Consider the following 13942-nt stretch of genomic DNA (forward strand, 5'->3'; position numbering starts at 1 on the left):
AGGCGAGAGTGGTCACATGACCGGATACTCGGAGTCTCGGACAGTACCGTGATGCACCTGGTGCAGCTCCACATCACAGGCCTAGTCTGTGACGAGGCTGAAGTCGGTTTCTTATTCGGCAATTTTTTCTTTTCTGTTTTTCTTTATAGGGTTAATAGCAAACAATAATCATCACAATAATAACATACAATGCAGAGAGGTGCCATGATGAGAATACACTTAAAAACAGCTACATACATAGTAAATCTGGCACAAAAATGGGCATCAAAGTGGGCACCGAAGGGCATTAATGAAAGGGTTAAATGCCTTTGGGCACTGATATCACACTTGCAGACATATAGAACAGGGAGCCCGATAGCTGAGGCCGGACCGGCGTGGAGGGGGGGAATGGCGCCGGGGGAATGGAGCGGCGGGGAGGATTTGTTACTGTGTGATGAGGGCTTGTTCATGTGGATGGGGAGGGCCTGTAGCTATGGAGGGTGGGGTTGTTGCTATAGAGGGCATGTTTGGAGTAGAGTAGGAGGTTACGACTAGTTCTCATTTCAATGCCATAACACCCCCCCCCCCCCCCCCCCCCCGGACGTTCTGTTCGGAATATCTAGAAAACCGTGCAAACTAGTGACAGAAAGTAAATTACTTATTGTCATAATTCTGCAGCCCAGATATGTACTGAGATTATGTGAAAAGCCCGGACAACCCCTTTATCCCTTCAGGTGCTTCACAGAAATTTTTGGAATGTGGAAGGAAAAATTGAACATTTAATTTTTTTTCACAAAAATTTCATTTTAGACCCAAATGTTTTTATTCTACAAGGGTAACAGGAAAAACTAGATCCCCAAAGTTGTTGTGCAATTTCTCCTGAGCATGCCGATACCCCATATGTGGAGGAAAACTACTGTTTTGATGCACGGCAGAGCTCAGAAGGAAAGGAGTGCCATTTGACAAAATTTGCTGGAATAATTAACGGATGCCATGTCGTGTTTGGAGAGCTCCTGATGTGGAAACCCCACAACTGACACGATTTTGGAAACTAGACCCCTCAAGGAATGTATTTAGATGTTTGGTAAGCACTAGGGGTGAGCGAGCATACTCGTGAGGATTCGGTACTCGCGGTACTCGAATCCTCGTGTGTATTTCACTATTCACAACAGCCCAGCACGGCCCACCACAGTCCCACACGGCCCAGCACAGTCCCACACAGTACCTGCAAAGCCCTGCACAGTCCCGCGTAGCACGGCACAGTCTTCGCACAGGCCGGCACAGTCCCGCACAGGCCGGCATAGTCTTCGCACAGTCCCGCACAGCCTGGCACAGTCCCCGCACAGGCCAGCACAGTCCCGCATAGCCTGGCACAGTCCCGGCACAGGCCAGCACAGTCCCGCCCAGTCCATCACAGTCCCCGCCCATTAATCGCATTTCCCATAGACTTACATTGGACTCGTTACGAGTACCCGAGTATTAGGAGATACTCGTAACGATATATAATTTCTTGTGCAATTTCTCGGGAGTATGCAGATACCCCGTATGTCTTCGAAAACTACTTTTGAAGCAAAAAAAGCTCAGAAAGGAAGAAGTGCCATATTGTAGTTCAGATTTTGCTGGATTGGTTTTGTAGTGAAATATGTATATGTATGCATGTATGACCAGCAGTAAATTAACATCTTCATTCCAGATGAATTACACCCCAGAGTACTGAAGGAGATAGCAGAAGAAATTTCTGAACCCCTCTCCATAATCTTTGAAAATTCTTGGAGAACAGGAGAAGTCCCAAAAGACTGGAGAAGAGCAAATGTTGTTCCGATCTTCAAAAAGGGGAAGAAGGTGGACCCAGGCAACTATAGGCCGGTGAGTCTGACTTCTATACCAGGAAAGATCTTTGAACAAATTATTAAACAACATGTATGTCAGTACCTGGATAAGAATGAAGTGATTAAACAGAGTCAGCATGGGTTTGTAACTAATAAGTCATGTCAGACTAATTTAATTTCCTTCTATGATGGTAATCACTGATTGGGTGGATCAGGGAAATGCGGTAGATATAGTGTATCTTGACTTCAGCAAAGCATTTGACAAAGTATCTCACACAATCCTTATTGAAAAAATGACTAGGTATGGAATGGACAAGGCAACTGTTAAGTGGATTCATAACTGGCTTAGATGGAGCCTGATATTCCATCAATATGATTTCACAATTCAACATAAGAAAGGAGTTGATCATGGCAATGCTGATGGCCTGTCTCGCCAAGGTGGGGTGCAACCAGATACACGCTTGGGAGCTGACCTGCAAGTCAACCCCCATGCATGTTCATAAGGAGGGAAGGAGGGAGGTGTAGTGAAATATGTATATGTATGCATGTATGACCAGCAGTAAATTAACATCTGTCTTTAGACTGCAGCTCTCCACACAGGTCATGACCTCATGTTATCCTGAGAAGGCAGTTTCCTGTCTCCAATCTTACCAGGGGGGCTTTACTGAGAACCACAAAGTGGTAACATTTCACACCTTCCAGCTCTTTTGATGGGGAGATGCCAATTGCAGCCTGACACTATCTATCTATGAAAAAGGTCACACAAATAGTGTTCAAAGAAAAATAATGTATTCATTGGTAAAATAACCATGGTCCAGTCACAAACTAAGGATTATAATATTAACAGGAGAGGCTGGTCTAGAAATCTGATCTCCATGTTAATCTATAAATTAGGCCTGTACACACAAAGAAAAAGTGTTCACAGTGAGGGACAGCCTAGCTGTTGTGCTCCATTTCATATTCCCCCCTCCCTCGGGGACAGAGTACCAGACTGCAAAGTTCGATATTTCTGTAAGTTTTCTCACTTTTATTTTTTCACTGTTTTCACATATTTGTATGTCACTTTTTATTTCCATTTTTATATCCCTTTTATTGTAAGCACTGTACCTTTCATATTAAAGCTTTAAACTTTAATAAGTCTGAACATTGTTGCTCTAAAGAATCCATAGCCTTAGAGTGAGTGCTCCTGGTGATTGGCACATAGTAGTAGTAGTACTTCCGGGACTCATCGCGCGTGTGTCCGGTGAGTGGTGGCAGCGTTTATGAGCGGGGTGTGTGGTCTGTGTCGGGGTGTGATTTATGCTCCCACTGCAGCATAGGACAGAGGTTGAATGCTGGACTGAGTGAGAGGAGATAGATTAACCCTTGCAGGCGCAACCCCAATTCACGTGCTGAGAAGCGAGTACGTGACAAATTGGTGCCAGCGGTGGGATATATGAATATATCCCCCCTGGTAATTTGTAACAGTTGGTGCCAGCAGTGGGATATATGAATATATCCTCCCTTGTAATTTGTGACAGGTTTGCTGGAAACTACATATCTCAACAAATTCATCTAGGGGTGCAGTGATCATATTGACACCACAGGTGTGTCACAGAATTATACCATTGTGCAGTGAAGAAAAAATAATAATTTTTTTACTGCCAACATGTTGTTTTAGCACAAACATTTTACATTTTTACAATGAGAAACTAGTAAAAATAGCACCATAATTTGTCCCATAAATTCTGCTGAATGTGGAAATACCCAATATGTGACTGTACAGTACTGCTTAGCCATACAGTGAAACGCGGGAGGAATGGAGCATTATTTGCCTCCTGGATCACAAATTTTCCTAGAATAGTTTGTGGACCGCATATACAGAGCCCTTAAATGCTAGAAGAGAAGAATCCGCTTTCAAGTTACCCTATTTTTTAAATTGTACCCCTTTGGGACGTTATGTACAGGTGTAGTAACGATTTTGACTCAATGGGTGTTTTTCAGAAACAAACAGTAGTGGATGTTACTGAGTGAAAATTGTAAACTGCCGTTGTAGTGACCAGTACGTTTTAGTGACCAGTACATTATGCCCAGCCCATGCTTCTGGAGCCATGCACCCGTAAACTAGGCTGGCTCTCATCACTACAGAAATGCCAAAAATGTGGTTGCTAAATGTGGTTCAGGCACACTGTGGGGCTCAAAAGTAAGGGGGGCATTTGGATTTTGAGAGCAAATTTCACTGTATTTCTTTTGGGGTGTGAGGATCCATATTGCTTTTCCAGAGCCTTTGTATTACCAATACCGTTCAAGCTCCTATTTTTCCGTTAACAGATGATACACCTGAGTAGGCACTTGCGTTTTTTGTGGATTGAGTTCAATCTTTTATTGGGAACATTTTATATAACGTTTGGGATCACAGTCATCCGGCGCTCTACGCTGACCACTTACTTTGGGGTTTCCATCTAAATCGCTGAGTGACGTGATTCAGCTGAAACCCCTGAGGGATCCATTCACTATAATGAGACAGCAGAGTTACTCTGGGCCCTTTCTGGCCTCTGTTCAGTGTTGTCCTTCTTTTCAGAATTGCACAAAACTGTGGAAAACCACTCTTTTATGTGCGCCTAAAAAGGTGGACACCGCCAGGTCATAAGTCAGACAGTGTCCACAGTGCCTCCATCTGCCTTATTAAGGGAACCTTCTGCAGGGGGTTCTGTCTGAATCACATATTTCAGAGATTTACACAGAAACCCTGGTGTAAGCGCTCAGCATAGAGCACAGGATAAATGTGTGCCGAGCCTTAGTGTGATCTTTGAGATGCAGAATGAAAAAATCAACAGCAGGTGAAGAATTGGTTTTATTTATTTTTTTATGCCATTCCTCATGCGGTATAAGTGATTAGGTGACTTTATTCTTCGGGTTGGTGCGATTACAGCAATACCAGATTTATATTGGGTTTTCATATTTGGCTGCTGTCATATTCTAAAAGATGTTTTTATTGCAGAAAACTAGTTTTTGCATCGCCATATTTTGAAAGCTGTCTTTTTACATATTTCGTCCGACAGAGTCATGTGACTGTTTCTTGCGGGACGAGCTGATGTTTTTATTGGTACCATTTTCGGGCACATGACATTTTTTGATTGCTTTCTATTCTGATTTTTGGGAGACAGAATGAACAAAAACCAGCAACTCAGGAACTGTTGTTTTTTTTTTTTATGCTGTTCCACGTGTGGTAAAATTGATAAGGCAGCTTTATTCTTTGGGTCAGTACGATAAAAGCAATATCTCATTTATATCTATTTTTTATGTTTTGGCACTTTTACACAGTAAAAACTATCGCGTAGAAAAAATTATTTTTGCATCGCCTTATTCTTAGAGCTATAACTTTTTTATTTTTCCACTGATGGACCTGTGTGATGGCTTTTTTTGTGGGACAAGAGGACCATTTGAATTTACATTAGTCTCTTTGATCGCGTTTTATTACACTTTGTTACATGGTTTTTCGCCCGTTTTGTGATTTTTTTTTTACGGTGTTGACTGATGGGGTAAACTAGTGACAGTTTTATGCGGTGAGTTGTCACGGATGTGGTGATTGCAAATTTGGACTTTTTTTGTTTATTTTTTTACATAAAAATAAAAATTTATCAGTATTATATTTTATTGTATTTTTTTACTTTGTCCCACTATGGGACTTTCACTTTCAGCAGCCTGGGTCACCATGGCAACGATCGGGCCCCCGCTATGATGTCGCGGGGGTGTTGATCGGAGTGCAGAGGTGCTCCCTTGCTCTGCATGCCAGCTGAATGCTGCGATCGCTAGCAATCACAGTATTTAGGGGGTTTAAGTGTCGGTAGCGGTGTGGACACTTCTCCTGCAATTCTCCAGCTTTCACTATTAGCGGACACCTGGCGGTGATTGCGCACGCACAGCCTCTGTGCATTCAAAATCGCTTGGATGTACTCAGTAAGTCTAAGGTCAGTAAGTACCAGCCGACCAAGTACGTCGAAGATCGGATAGGGGTTAAGGGCTCGCTCATACTAGTGTATAAGACGGCCGAGTGCTGTTCGATGTTTTATCGGATAGCACTCAGCCCAGTTTTGTACTATGGGGCAGCGTAGATCTCCGATTATTTTCGCATATCAATTTGGCTTATGAAAACAATCCCAGAATGCTACGAGTGCATCTAAGAATCGGATCACTCGCTCCCATACAAGTCTATGGGTGCATGTGCAGTCTAATGAATGTGCACAGAGACAATAGAGAAATTAAGTTCTCCATCCTCTCCGTACCTCTGTTACAATTCTCTCATACAAGAGAATCGTATGACGCTAAGGTGACATGCAGATCCTAATCTTAACAGAGTTAACACTAGCATAATCAGCCCGATTTTCTCACATGAGAGAATCGACAGCCATGTGACCCCAGCCAGAGTCGGACGCTCCTGATTTATGAAGGGGTGCGCATATTCTCATGCATGTGAAGTGTCTGATGAGTGGCGTGCGCCTCCGTGCAGGGACTGGAGGGAGATTTCTGGCTTAGGGACGGCCACAGTTCGTCATAAATTATGCTTGCTTGAAAACTTGCAAAATTTTGGCGCAACTTAAGACAACACTAAAATTTTGCAACTTTTGGGGTTCTGTGCCATTTTTGCCCGTCGGCAACAAAGTAGGCGGGGCTGCAGGACGGGGGACATAGTAACTACCCCTCATCAAATTCATGACAAGTGGGATTTGTGGCGAGGTGCACACAGGGGTGTATGCCATACACCTGTCCATGAATCAGAAGCCTCTGATCCAGCAAACCTCATCAAGACTGGTGTGAACACTCAATCGATTGGTCCAATCCCTTGTATACACAGTGCTAGTAATGTACACATGTACTGTAATGTGCATGTGTGGGGAAAGGCCAAAGAGTCGGTGCACGCGCATTACAGTTCTTTGCCCTCAGCAGGGCAGAGAGAACTGCCCAGGAGCGTGATGGAGGACTCTGTGTGAAAGTGCTGGATCAAGACCAGCAAGACCCAGTCAGATTGCCTGAAACACTAATGTCCAGCCTATGACCGATGCTGTAAGTCAGAGTCACCAGGGCCAGCTTTGATTGGTGTGATCGACAATGACATCGATTGCATCAATCAGAGCGCCCTGACACGATCTGTGTTATGGCGGGTGATTCTGTTATGAATGAGTCACCGTAGGAGGCAAAAACAGAAATACTAGCTAAGTCCAGAAAACCAGAGAAGTTGGCAGCTATCGGATTCCTGAACCTAACAACAACAACTAGCAATAGCCGTGGGGGGTTCCTACGGTGCCCTAGACCCCTCGATCACAGCCGGAGAACTACATAGCCTAAAGACAGAAAGGGAAATCTAAACTGCCCCAGAGCAGACCCCAAAGCAATAGGCAGCCCCCAACATATAATGACGGTGAAGCAAGATGAAAAAACACACAGATAGAAAGATAGGCTGAGCAAATGATGGGGCCCAAGCTAACTAAATAGGACAGAATAGAAAAGCTGCTGTCTGCAATCCGCCAAAACCCTCTCAAAAATAAGAGCCAACAGAATGATAGGGAAAAAAGCCCTGAAGACGCTAGGCTTCAAAAAGACTATATCAGTACTCAGGTATTATCTGAAGACAGAGCAAAAAGGAATTCAGCTCACCCAGCAGGGAAAGGCAGAAATCCGGAAAAACAAAACCAAAACACAAATGCAAAAAGTAGAGCAGAAAACTTAGCTTTTGAGGAGCAGGAATCAGACTGGTCTCCAAGAATCCTTCAGAGTAATCACCCGCAAGGCAGAAGGGCGTCGGCTGCCTTATATCCAGTCAGCAATCGCAGTCACCCAGTCATCATCATTCTGCTCAGGTGCTTTGTAATCAGCCTCACTACCTTCCTTCACCAGAAGAGGGAGTTCATCAGACCTCAATGGTGAAGGGGAAAATGAACTCACAACAGATCTGACCCCACAGTGACTGCATTGCACTTCCTCATTCTGGCTTGGGGACATTGTAGAGCAGTCACTGTGCTGATCTGTTGCACTGGCCTGGGCCTTGTGATGCCACATTTTTTTAAGCCTGTGCATTACTGATGTTTGTGCTCCTGCTGCTTCAGACGAAAGAATAGTTCCTAATCCACCCTTCTCCCCCTTTTCCCCCCTTCTTGCCTCCTCCCCACCACACCTTTCTGCCATCGGGCGCTGATCAGTACTTGATCGCTAATCAGTACTTGATTGCTGGATTTTTTGCAGTCTTTTTTGTGCATTCTGCAGCCGACGAGCGTTGATCAGCTACTCAAATCACGGATCTGCACTCGTGCTCGCTGTTTTCCACAAGGTTTTTTTCAGCAACTATTTTTTCTCTGCCCCTCTTTGCCCCAATCCATGTGTGCATCCTGCAGCAACCAAGCAGCTGATCAGACGTACAACACTGATTAGCACCTGTGCTCGTTTTTGGCAAGAAATTTTTATTCTTGTCTGTTGTTTTTATTCCCTTTTTGCACCACATCCGTCTGTGTGTCCTACAGTCATTGAACATCACTGACTGGTCTCCTGCTTTTTTTTGGGAGGTGGGGTTGAAAAAAGAATTGTTTAAATATAATTTAGATTAGTTGATATGATTAGACTAGTTAGGGAAAGTAAAAATATACTGTAGTAATTGTCGTCTACTACAATATTTTTTTACTGAATTTAGTTAGTAAAGCATAAAAATGTCATTTAGATTAGTTGATAGGATTAGATTAGGGGCAGTAAAAATATACTGTAGTAATCGTTATCTACTACAGTATTTTTTAATGAATTGAGTTAGGGTTAGTGTCAGCGGGGAAAAAAGAATCAGATCTGTGCGTCAGTCCTACAGCTCTAGAGTGTTGATCAATCTCCAGTTGTTTTTTCTAAAAAAAAAATTAAAATTAATTTAGATTAGGGACAGTAAAAATATACTGTAGTAATCGTTATCTACTACAGTATTTTTTACTGAATTGAGTTAGGTTTAGTGTCAATGTGGAAAAAAGAATCACATCCGTGCATCAGTCCTACAGCCGTCGAGCGCTGATCAGCAACACATCACTGATCGACCTTCGTCTGTTTATTTGCTTTTTTTTTTATAGAAGACAAAAAAAAATCTAATCCTAACTGAAAGAGTTTACATTAAGCACACTCACACACACACACACACACACCTGAATAAAATTTGGTACACATATAAACACCACATATGTGAAAAAATGTTATCCCATTCGTCTCAAAACCGGTATTCAGCGGAGGAGGCATACGCTTTGCTTGCCTCCGTCACTGATAGTGAGGGAGAGGATCCCACCTTCCGTTTTTTTTCCGACAAATCCTGTTCCTCAAGTGATACTGAATTGCCACACAGATTAGTCAGAAACAGAGGGCCCGGGGCGGGGCCTAGCTCTTGATGTGAGAAGTCGGGTGGCTGTGCTTCTCTGCCACCATTAGCCTCAATTATCCTGCACAGAGCCCGAACCAGCTAATTCCTTTACCAGGATCAGATGTCTGAAGGTCCCAGGAGTCAGGGGTGAGCTTCTGCCAGACTCAGAGAGACAGACATGGGCCGCAAAAGGCAGAAAGATGTCGGAGCCTGCAGCAGTGCCTCAGTCCAAGATGGTGCTGAGAGAGAGGAGGAGGCGGGAAGAAGAAACACAGCCTTTGCACAGAGGCTGGAAGTCTCAGCCCGGCTGAACAGGTATGTGAAGGGCATAGAGACAGATGAAGAAGGAAATGGAGAGAGTGAGAAGCACAGAGATGAGGAGGAAGACGATGAGGAGATGCCTGTGCTGAATGCAGAGCTGGAGCAGGAGGAAGAGGGGGATGGTGACACTGTGCAGTTAGCTGAAAGTGCAGATGTAGCAGAGCCCACCCTGCGGGATGTATTCCAAGCTGTCTTATACTGCAAGACTGCCTTAACTGCTCTAACAAAGCAAGTGAATTGCCTGAAAGAAGAAATGGGAGGCATAAAAACATCTATGCAGAAAGTTACAGCCAGATTAACTGAGGTGGAGGACAGAGTTGGTGTAACAGAAGATCACTTAACCTCAGTGCAAAAGACACAACAACAGCACATTCAGAGGATCACGGTAGTAGCCAATAAAAATGATGACCTGGAGAACCGGTCACGTAGGAACAATTTGCGCATTGTGGGCATCCCTGAGAGAGCTGAGGGTGCTGACCCCACAACCTTTATTGAAACCTGGCTGCTGGACAAGTTTGGTGCTGATAACTTGTCGAGAGTGTTTGCGGTGGAGCGTGCCCATCGCGTACCCATGAGACCCCCAGTGCCGGGAGATGGACCTCGCACGATGCTAGCCAGAATCCTGAATTGCAGAGACAGGGACACTATCTTACGAAAGGCTGCAAAGTTGACAGATCTTAACCTGGAGGGCAAACGAATCGAAATATACCCGGATTACTCAGCCGAGGTGCAAAAGTTGCGACTGCGGTATGGCGAAGTGAAGAAACAGCTCCGCTCTTTGCATTTGAAATACTCTACAATTTATCCTGCTAAATTAAGAGTGGAAGCTTTTGGAAAGGTCATTTTTTTCCCGTCACCAGTTGAGGCTGCTTCGTGGTTGGAGCGCAACCGGAGCAAATTGAGAGAAGATAATGGCAATATGACCACATGACCCTGCTAGACTGATCACTGGACAGGGTTGTGGCGCTGCTTTACTCTGCGAAATAGGAGCGCAGAGGAGGGGGAGAACTCCCCACTGGGATCTACGTATTATGGTTAATTGTTTGACTAATGGTTCGGGACTATGCATACTGTTGACAATATGGCGGAGAGGCTGCCAATGATGGAGGAGGACACGACGCATGTTGAAGTGCGGAATACTGAGAAGTTGCTCAGGTTCTTTGAGCTCCCACTCTCACGTTGGGGAGAGAGTGACAAGTTCAAAAGGGGAAGGGTGGGGGGAGGGGAAGCGGAGAGGGATGGGGGGAGGTGGGTGGGGTGGATTTGTAGGGAAATGGGGTTTTCATGCTGTTTGACCGGGTATGATTGGGACCACAATGTAATGATGTTACTTGATGATGATGGATTGTTCTTTCTAATGCACAATGAGTAACCGTACTGTTCGGATGTTAAGTTGGAATGTACGTGGTATATCTGATAAGGTTAAGAGGGCGGCTGTTCTGAATCATATCAAATCCTGTGAACCTATGATCGCGTGCTTGCAGGAGACACATCTCACTAGAGACACTATGCACTGGTTGTCAAGAGCCTGGATGCTAAAGACATATTCTACTTATTCCTCGTACTCCAGGGGGGTGTCCTAATACACAAAAACACACATTATGAAGAGCTGGAAGTGCATGTAGACAGTGAAGGGCAGTATGTATGGATTGCTTGCAGATTGTTCGGACACAAAATGATTTTAGTGGCTTTATATATCCCTCCACCTTACTCTAAAAAGAAACTACAAGCAGTACTGGAACTGACGGGCAGATGGGGGGAGACTCCATTGTTGATTATGGGAGATGTTAATAACACTATGAATGATTTTTGGGATAAAGTACGACCGGCAGGTACGGAAGCTGGACAGGACAGGATGACTGCCTTTGGCAAGTATGTAGGGGAACTTGGGCTGGTAGATCTGTGGAGAGTACGAAATGAGGGTAAGAGGACTTTTTCATGTCATTCGGCAACACATGGAACACTGTCGAGGATAGACCTGGCTTTGGGGGATACCGCTATGGACGGGATGGTGGGGGAGGTGGAATACCTACAGAGGACTCTCTCGGATCATGGTCCTATGGTGGTCACGCTTCTGGTGAGATCTGCTCGGGGTCAGAGGGGAGGTTGGCGTCTACACCCGACGTGGCTTAAAGTGGTGGACATGGGTGGCATAACCAAAGAGCTAGAGCACTTCTTCCAAATGAACGAAGGGAGTACTGAGGCCACAACGGTATGGGATGCCATGAAGGCATTTATGAGGGGACTTTTTATAAGTGAGATTGCGAGGTGTAAGACCAAAACTAAATTGGCAGATCAACAAATAAAGGATGACCTGACAAGAGCGGAGGCAGACATGATTTTGGCGCCAACGAGCGAAGCTCACAATAGACTAAAATTGGCTCAGGAGGCAGTTGATAAACTGCACATGATGCAAGCTGAGAGGAAAAGGGCATTTCAGCAAGCTCAATTCTTTGAAGAAGGAGAGAGAGTAGGTCACTTGTTGGCGGTGATATCTGCGGCACAAAGGGAGTCTTCCAGGGTGTATAAACTGAGAGATCAAACAGGGGTGACTCTGACAGACACAAAGGACATACTGGAGGTCTTCAAGGCATATTACATGGCACTGTACACTTCGAGAGCACGGGACACAGAGGGGGATGTGGAGAAATTTTTGGAAGGCATTTCACTACCTAAATTGTCTGAGGAAGATAGGTTGAGGTTGGAAGAACCTGTGAGTGTGAAGGAGGTGGAATGTGCAATACTGTCTATGCCCAATAACAAATCACCGGGAGCTGATGGTCTACCTGGGGAGGTGTACAGGGAGTTAGTGGAACTGCTGGCTCCGAAATTGAAATCTGTGTTTGATGAGGCTTTAGTGACGGGGGCACTGCCGAGATCAATGGAGGAAGCAGTGATAGTGGTTCTGCCGAAGGAGGGAAAAGATCCCATGGATGCGGAGTCGTACAGGCCCATTTCGTTGTTGACAACGGATGTCAAAATACTCGCTAAGATCCTGGCCACCCGGCTCACCGGGGTTGCGCATACCATTATACACGAGGACCAGTCGGGCTTTATGCCTAACCGCTCCACGGCTGTTAACTTAAGAAGATTATTTCTTAATATGCAACTGCCTGCTGATAATGGTGGCAGGAGAATAGTGATGTCATTGGATGCTAGGAAAGCATTTGATAGCGTGGAATGGCAATACTTATGGAAAATTATGGAACTGATGGGATTCGGCCCCGCGTTCATGGCCTGGGTGAAGTTATTGTACTCATCCCCAAAGGCGGTAGTTAAGGTGAATGGAGAACAGTCCGGGATGTTTGACTTGCATAGGGGCACAAGGCAGGGGTGTCCGCTGTCCCCGCTATTGTTCGCGGTGGCAGTGGAGCCCCTGGCGGCCAAGATTAGAGCTGAGAGGGGAGTGGTCGGATTTAAATTTGGGAAGCTGGAAGAAAAAATATCATTGTATGCCGACGACATCCTGTTGTTTTTGGAAAGTGCAGGAGAGACACTGGGGTGCGTGATGGATGTAATTAAACAATTTGGGAGCATTTCGGGACTGGAGATAAATTGGCACAAGTCTTATGTCATGGCTGTGGATAGAGCAATAGAAGCGGAGGAGATAGATGAGAGGGGGAAACAACTCCAGCTAGTTTCACAGTTTAAATACCTAGGGATATGGGTAGCTCTTCCACTGTCCCGATTCACGGATCTGAATTTGGTTCCTCTGCTAGAGAAATTTAAAGGGAAAATAGGTGCATGGTGCAAATTGGCTTTAACGGTAACGGGTAGAACTAACCTGATTAAGATGGTCCTTATGCCACAACTAATGTACGTTTTGCACAATTCGCCGATATGGCTACCATAAAAACGGTTTCGGGGCATTGATTCTATCTTCAGATCCTTGATATGGGGCAAGAAGCAGGCACGGATTAAATTTGGAACTCTGCAAAAAGGAAAGGAAGAGGGAGGACTGGCCGCACCAAATCCATGGGTCTATTTCTTGGCAGTACAGGGCCAGCATGTCAGGGGATGGAGAGAGCTCGATTGTGGAGGAGCAGCTCACCGGGTGCTGGTACATGTGACGGGGAGACGCCCACTTATCCAGGGTCTAGAGGATGGTACCTTTAAGAAACTGGGAGCACCATATCCTACCATAGGCATGATTCAGAAGGTATGGGACACCATTAAAAGGATCAGAGGGGTGGATGAGCTGACTAGGTACTCACCGGTGTGGGACAATGAGCATCTGCCGGAACTTAATAAGCTGCGTCAAATGGGCAATTGGAAGGCGAAAGGAGTAAGATATGTGTGCCAGCTGCAGAGTGGAACGGACCTGAAGACCTTTGAGACATTGAGAGAGGAATTTGATTTGCCTTCGGTATGGGGGTTTCAATACTATATGCTTCGACATGCTTGGAGGGCACAGTGTAGATTGGGAGCCATGACGGTTCAGGGCGACATTGTACTA

General features: G+C 45.2%; 1 long non-coding RNA gene across 1 annotated transcript in view; it reads left to right on the forward strand.

Annotated features, from left to right (window-relative positions):
• The first annotated feature begins 1649 nt into the window (after window positions 1-1649).
• Window positions 1650-13942, forward strand: part of LOC141094593 (uncharacterized) — a 120785-nt gene continuing 108492 nt past the window's right edge. The window contains exon 1 of the long non-coding RNA XR_012233110.1: window positions 1650-1845. This is a non-coding gene — a long non-coding RNA (uncharacterized lncRNA). The remainder of the gene's footprint in view (window positions 1846-13942) is intronic.

This window comes from Dendrobates tinctorius, unplaced genomic scaffold (assembly GCF_039654945.1).
Source record: "Dendrobates tinctorius isolate UK_male_01 unplaced genomic scaffold, ASM3965494v1 ptg000064l, whole genome shotgun sequence".
NCBI lineage: Eukaryota > Metazoa > Chordata > Amphibia > Anura > Dendrobatidae > Dendrobates > Dendrobates tinctorius.